The sequence below is a fragment of the Bidens hawaiensis genome, unplaced genomic scaffold (genome assembly GCF_021521415.1).
Source record: "Bidens hawaiensis isolate Kalapana, Puna unplaced genomic scaffold, B.hawaiensis_p1.1 tig00016131_1, whole genome shotgun sequence".
Taxonomy (NCBI): domain Eukaryota; kingdom Viridiplantae; phylum Streptophyta; class Magnoliopsida; order Asterales; family Asteraceae; genus Bidens; species Bidens hawaiensis.
In genome coordinates, this window is record NW_027492470.1 from 418,764 (window position 1) to 426,738 (window position 7,975).

Sequence of the window (7,975 nt, forward strand, 5' to 3'; positions counted from 1 at the left end):
ATAAACAGTTTTTAGAGTCTGAATTGTGCTTTACACACTAGTAATTTTGGAATGTTCAAAAAGACCTGAAACCCGTTTACATGTTTACCCATAGGACCTACACACATGTTTTGTAATTACCTTCCAATAATAAGCAGTCTTGAGGGAGGGGTCTCAAAGAGAAATCTACCGAGGCGGCCCACCTCATACTCAGTGCAACAGCATATCATCATCGGTTGTACAAACATCTACCAAGGCATGCTGAATGTACATCTAGGAATTATACACCGTTGAAGAAACTCCATGTTAATCTTCAATGTATCAGCGCAGGAACTCAACCACTTATCTTTCTCACGGGCCAAACGTCTACCAACAGGAGCCACATTTTCTTCAAGTTTCTGCAGTTCGCTAGTCAAAACAGAATCCATAACACGCGCGATAAGCAATCATGAAACATATGATGATGTTATAAATGGCAACTTAATAAAAGAAACAGTTTTAAATTATAATACAAGATCTAGAAGTAGGGGTTGGCCACTGTCGCTAAAAGCTTAAATCAGGCCGAGCTTTTACAAGCCTGAGCCAGAGCCTAAAAATTAGCTGAGCCCGAGCTTGAGCTTCACTTATCAAGCTCGAGCTAGCTCACAAGCCTATTATTTAAATATAAAAATAATTTTATATATATATATATATCTGTATAACAATAATCATTATGAATAAGAATAACTATAAAATTTATATTTTGTTTTGTTATACATAAAAATTATAAATATATGAAAATAATTACAAAAATAGATAAACAAAGCTTGAAACAATCCGAGCTTGCTGTAAGTTAAGCGAGCCAGGCTCGAGCCTAGTCAAGACCGGGCTTGGCTCGTTTACACCCCTTAATGATAAGAAGTGGGAAAACGAATATACCTGGTTTGAAAATGCTTCTCAGTCTTCTCATTTCCTGTCTCGAATTTCTTCTTTGTCTTCGCTTTGCATCGTCCTCTCTTCCGTTCCTTAATCAGAATCCCGATCAACAGACCTCCCTCTGCCGACTATTCCATCACATCATCTCCATGGTAGCTTTCTGTGTATTCGCAATCGTTCAATAGACAGTGAAAGTTGAGAGATACGATCGCGAAAGTTGAGAGATGCGACCGTATTTCTCTATTCGCTGTCTATATGTTACGCGTGTCCACTTAAGATAAATGTGGCTGGTTTCGCCCTGCCATGGACTCATCAGGAGAGCGGCAACAGCTCTCGACCAGTGGTGCCTTTGATGTGTAAACACATCTAGGCATATACACTGTTAAAATAAATGCGACTAACCATCCCCGATGAATCCGTACTAGCCAAGCTTTCAAGCACAAACAAGCATCAAACCGTTCTAACAAGGTTATTATTATTATTAGTATATTATAATACTTAGGGGGAAGGATCATGAGAGAGCCCCCCTTCGTGAGAGAACTCGTGAGAACTCTATCTAACCATTGCTAACCCTAAAAACTAAACCCCAAACGCTAAACCTTAATAACTAAACTAGACCCTAAACCCTAAAAACTAAACCCTAAACCCTAGAAAAAGATCTACACTTAAACCAATGGTTAGATAGAGTTCTCTCACCAAGGAGGGGTTCTCTCATGATGCTTCCCCTAATATTTAGTGTGTTATTTATTTAATATTAAAACCAACAAAACTTCGGTATGCTATGCTGTTTGGCTATCAGACAGACTAGTAACGGCTTCTGGGTAGGTAGATCAATCAGTGTTAGCCCCCAAAAAGGAACATATAATCAGGAAACCTGCAAAAAAAAAAATATGTCAAATTATTATTTGACCAAGATACGAAGAAAAAAGACTTAGAAAACGGGTAGTAGAAATCACACTCCCTTTTTGAGCTGATTTACTAGATGCTGGAAGAGCCATTGGTGGGAACTTGTTACTCCTGCAAAATAAGCATCTTGTAGTTTGTTATTCATATGGATAAATAATATCAGAGTAAAGTAAGACAATAAAAAAAAGAAGAAAAACTAAAGCCTCAATGCATGCTCACTATGGTTGTATCGTAAAGACCAAAATGTCATACTCAAAATTCAATTAAAGAAAAAGATGCTTCTATGACAATTCATGAAGCCCATACTTGGTTCGAAGCACAATCACGGGAGCTAACTTTGCAAGCATCGTTCCAAGCTGCTTTAAGTTTTCCTTCCAACTGCAAGGAAAAACATACGATTAACATAACTATATAAATCTTAAAAAGTGGTTATAGGGCTCCAAGTTCACATAATCAATTCACGTCCAAACACTATTTTAAGAAGATATAACTACCAAAATCTACCAATGCAAGACAGTTGTGTTATCCTGAGTTCATTAGTGCTACAATTTATAAGAATACTATGCAAAAACGTCTTTTTTGGTCAATTAATTTATTTGGTGCCACCTTTTCATGACATATTGCATCTTTATTACTCTGTGCAGAAGTTTATTTCTAAACATTATAATCACAAAGAAAAAAAGCCATTGCTGAAATCAACCTCAGCTCTCCAACAATCACAAGAACAAACATTTTGTATGCAACACAAAAACAAGGTACACAACGATTCAATTGGTTAAATCACTTTTGTCATACAACAAAAGGGTACTAAAAAAAAGTTGAAAAGTGTAACAATACCTGAGCATAATCCCCACACACATTAGCAGGTGGTGTGATAAGAACACAACAAAAAGGTACTAAAATGAAATGTTGAAAAGTATAAGAATACCTGAGCATAATCCCCACACACATTAGCAGGTGGTGTGATAAGAAATTTGAAACATCAAAACTTCCACGCTGCTTTAACTTTAGCAACCTAAAAGAGAGAATAGAAAATAACAAACAAGAGATTAAACAAACAACAACAGAATGATGCTTACACAATGTTTTTTTGGTTTAGTTTCAGTGTTTACAGGGCCTTGTTTCGGTTGCTTTGTCACGATTGCAGTCGGACCAGATCTTTTCACACCTTTTGTGGAATTCTTAGAATCATCTATCCGCTTTTGAGTTTGGGACGATCCAGTGACCACCCATGAAGGTTGTATGTCATATTAAACCACATCAGTACGTATGTTAACAAATATCATGCGGATATATAATTTGAGAAAGAAAAAAAAACATTTATAAAAATTATGAATAAAAAAGTCAATGTCACCTTTCGATCAGTAGCCACCAGCTTTACATCTTCTCTTTTATCGCTTCTAAGTTTAGCAACCTAAAGGAGAACATAAGAAACAGAAGATTAAACAAACAACTAGGATAATGCTAATCTTAACATTAATAATAATATTAATAATGATAATTCTTACAAAATCTTTTTTTGGTTTAGTTTCGGGTTTTACTTTTGGTTGCTTTGGCACAGATGTGATAGTTTTCACAGCTTTTGTGGGATTCCCAAAATAATCCATCTGCCTTTGAGTTTGGGATGATCCATATATTGATAAGGAAGAATCTGAAGGTTTCGTTGTTGATGTCTTGGAATCATGATGTTGAAGTGAAGCGTTTGCAGCCTCAACAGAAGCAGATTCTAATGATGGTGCAGGCTTCAAATCAAGGCAGCCCAATCTAGATTCTGATTCTTGTTCAGTGACCACCCGAGAAGAAGGCTGTATGGAATAACGAAAACGCATCAGTATGCCCATTCCAGATTCTTTTTCTTCTTCAGTGACCACCAATGAAGGCTGTATGTAATGAAACCGCATAAGCATGTCAACAAATAAATATCATGCAGACTGGAAAAAGAAAAAAAAACATTTTTTTATAAAAATGATAATTAAAGTCATTAACTTACCTTTCGAGCAGTATCCAACAGCTTTAAATCTTGTCTTTGATCACTATTAAGTCTAGCAATATAAGCAGCAGATACTGATGATGGTGCGGACTTCAAATCAAGATAGCCCAATCCAGATTCTGATTCTTCTTCGGTGACCACCTATATGGCATGATGAAACATGTCAGTCAACAAATATAATATATAAATTTGTCGATATACAAGAAAACTGTTGATTTGAATACATGATTTTCAAATTAGTTAAAACTCAATTTGACTTTATTTTCATGATGCGTCCACATATTATAATACTTAGGGGGGAGGATCATGAGAGAGCCCCCCTTCGTGAGAGAACTCGCGAGAGCTCTATCTAACCATTGCTAGCCCTAAGAACAAAACCCTAAAAACTAAACCCCAAATGCTAAACCTTAATAGCTAAACTAGACCCTAAACCCTAAAAACTAAACCCTAGAAAAAGATCTACACTTAAACCAATGGTTAGATAGAGTTCTCTCACCAAGGAGGAGTTCTCTCATGATGCTTCCCCTAATATTTAGTGTGTTATTTATTTAATATTAAAGCCAACAAAACTTCGGTATGCTATGCTGTTTGGCTATCAGACAGACTAGTAACGGCTTCTGGGTAGGTATATAGATCAATCAGTGTTAGCGCATATAGAGATCAGGCCACCTGCAAAAAAACATGTCAAATTATTATTTGACCAAGATTCGAAGAAAAAAGACTTAGAAAACGGGTAGTAGAAATCACACTCCCTTTTTTTAGCTGATTTACTAGATGCTCGGGAGCTAACTTTGCAAGCATCGTTCCAAGCTGCTTTAAGTTTTCCTTCCAACTGCAAGGAAAAACATACGATTGACATAACTATATAAATCTTAAAAAGTGGTTATAGGGCTCCAAGTTCACATAATCAATTCAAGTCCAAACACTATTTTAATAGATATAACTACCAAAATCTACCAATGCAAGACAGTTGTGTTATCCTGAGTTTTAGTGCTACAATTTATAAGAATGCTATGCAAAAACGTCTTTTTTGGTCAATTTATTTATTTGGTACCACCTTTTCATGACATATTGCATCTTTATTACTCTGTTCAGAAGTTTATTTCTAAACATTATAATCACAAAGAAAAAAAGCCATTGCTAAAATTTTAAAAAAGGATAATTTTAAGTTAACGCAAAACTCAAAACTTAATTTTCAGAGTTTTTACTGCAGCTTTAAACTCACGCACTGTGGTTCCAGCTCCAGTAAACCATTCTAATGCACAATACAGTAATACTCTGTGACTCACTTGAGCACAAACAAATCCATATGTTTCAGTAGGTTGTGGAGCCACCGCACAGAAGTTCAAAATGTAACTCCATGACAATATGCTATCTTGTTTGAAACGGCTTTTCCCACGACTGAGAGCTGCTGCTTCAATCTTCCTCACACATATTAGAACCATAATATACATATAAAAAAACATCTTTTTAAGTATATTATTGCAAAATTTTTTCAAACAGGGGGAAAGTGATGTTGCATCTAAGTTATAAAAAGAAGTATTAGAAAACCCGTTAAGAGGGTCCACGGGCTTGAAACCCGTAGACACTCCGACACAGAAGTCAGTCGAGGCCACAATGAACGTCATATGTACTGTAAATATCATGTATCGAGATGGCCACACAAACTTGAGCCAAAACTTAATCTTAAGAAAAGAACATGTAAAAAAATAGGTAAATGATCTTAAAGTTACCTGATTTTTTAATGTTTCGGTTTGTTGATTCTGAAGCATACCTTTTTCTCTGCGACACTTCTTCCTCGCTCTCTTACTTTTCCCATCTACAAATCCAATATAAAATACATAAATGAACTTTTATATACAGTAAGCTATTACAACAACTAACATACAAAACATGCCTCGTTACTTAACTTTTTAGGATTCTTATAGCATACCACTTGGTGTCAGCGAGCTTCAGCATTTTCTCCAATATCCCCTCACCATCTTTTAAACTGAAATCAACCTCAGCTCTCCAACAATCACAAGAACCAGCATTTTATATGCAACACAAAAACAAGGTACAGAATGATTCAATTGGTTAAATCACTTTTCTCATACAACAAAAGGGTACTAAAAAGAAATGTTGAAAAGTATAAGAATACCTGAGCATAATCCCCACACACATTAGCAGGTGGTGTGATAAGAACAAAACAAAAAGGTACTAAAAAGAAATGTTGAAAAGTATAAGAATACCTGAGCATAATCCCCACACACATTAGCAGGTGGTGTGATAAGAACACAACAAAAAGGTAGTAAAAAGAAATGTTGGAAAGTATAAGAATACCTGAGCATAATCCCCACACACATTAGCAGGTGGTGTGATAAGAAAGATGAAACATCAAAACTTCCACGGTGCTTTAACTTTAGCAACCTAAAAGAGAGAATAGAAAATAACAAACAAGAGATTAAACAAACAACAACAGAATGATGCTAACTATTATACGACAGCACAGAACAGAACATTAGTACTATTAATGAGACTTCTTACACAATGTTTTTTTGGTTTAGTTTCAGATTTTGCAGGGCCTTGTTTCGGTTTCTTTGTCACGATTGTAGTCGGACCAGTTCTTTTCACACCTTTTGTGCGATTCTTAGAATCATCTATCCGCTTTTGAGTTTGGGATGATCCAGTGACCACCCATGAAGGCTGTATGTTATGTTAACAAATATCATGCAGATATATAATTAGAGAGAGAAAAAAAAACATTTATAAAAATTATGAATAAAAAGTCATTATCACCTTTCGATCAGTAGCCACCAGCTTTACATCTTCTCTTTTATCGCTTTTAAGAGTAGCAACCTAAAAGAGAACATAAGAAACAGAAGATTAAACAAACAACTAGGATAATGCTAATCTTAGCATTAATAATAATACTAATAATGAGAATTCTTACAAAATCTTTTTTTGGTTAAGTTTCGGGTTTTACCTTTGGTTTAGTTTCAGGTTTTACTTTTGGTTGCTTTGGCACAGATGTGATAGTTTTCACAGCTTTTGTGGGATTCCCGAAATAGTCCATCTGCCTTTGAGTTTGGGATGATCCATATAATGATAAGGAAGAATCTGAAGGTTTTGTTGTTGATGTCTTGGAATCATGATGTTGAAGTGAAGCGTTTGCAGCCTCAACAGAAGCAGATTCTAATGATGGTGCAGGCTTCAAATCAAGGGAGCCCAATCCAGATTCTGATTCTTGTTCAGTGACCACCCGAGAAGAAGGCGGTATGGAATAACGAAAACGCATCAGTATGCCCATTCCAGATTCTTTTTCTTCTTCAGTGACCACCAATGAAGGCTGTATGTAATGAAACCGCATAAGCATGTCAACAAATAAATATCATGCAGACTGGATAAAGAAAAAAAACATTTTAAAAAAAATGATAAAGTCATTAATTTACATTTCGAGCAGTATCCAACAGCTTTAAATCTTGTCTTTGATCACTATTAAGTTTTGCAGTAGGAGCGGATCTTTTCCGGGTAGCGGGAATGGCATCATACTCCTTTTGTAGAGCATCTAGGCGGTGGGATGCCCCCTCAAGAAACGTTTGATGATCCTTATGAATCTGATACCGTTTAGCAACCTATTTTAAACATAACAAGCAGGTAATTAAAGTAACAACAATGATGACTCTAAGTAGTATTATATATCACATAACAGATTATTATTATTATTATTATTATTATTATTATTATTATTATTACTACTACAGTGTGAATCTTGATAATAAAAAGATTTATGATAAAGTGGTTTACCTTTCGAGCATCATCCAAGCGCTTTAAAAATGTGCTTTTATCACTTGTAAGCTTAGCAACCTAAATTAGAGAAAAGAACATATAACAAACAGGAAATTAAAAAAAAAACAGCAAGGATGATTCTAAGTAGTATATGACATAACATAGCATTTGAAGTAATAAAATGAATGAGATTTCTTACAGGATGTTGTTCTTGTTTTGGTTGCTTGGTCACAGATCCATTGACGCCTACTTTTGTGGGAATCTTATGAGTTTGAGACGATCCAGATAACAAGGAAGAATCTGCTGCTGCTGTGGAATCATGATTCTGAAGTGAAGCAGCAGCGTTTGCAGATTCTGATTCTTTATCAGTGACCACCTGTATTGTATGGCATAACGAAACATGTCAGGCAACAAATA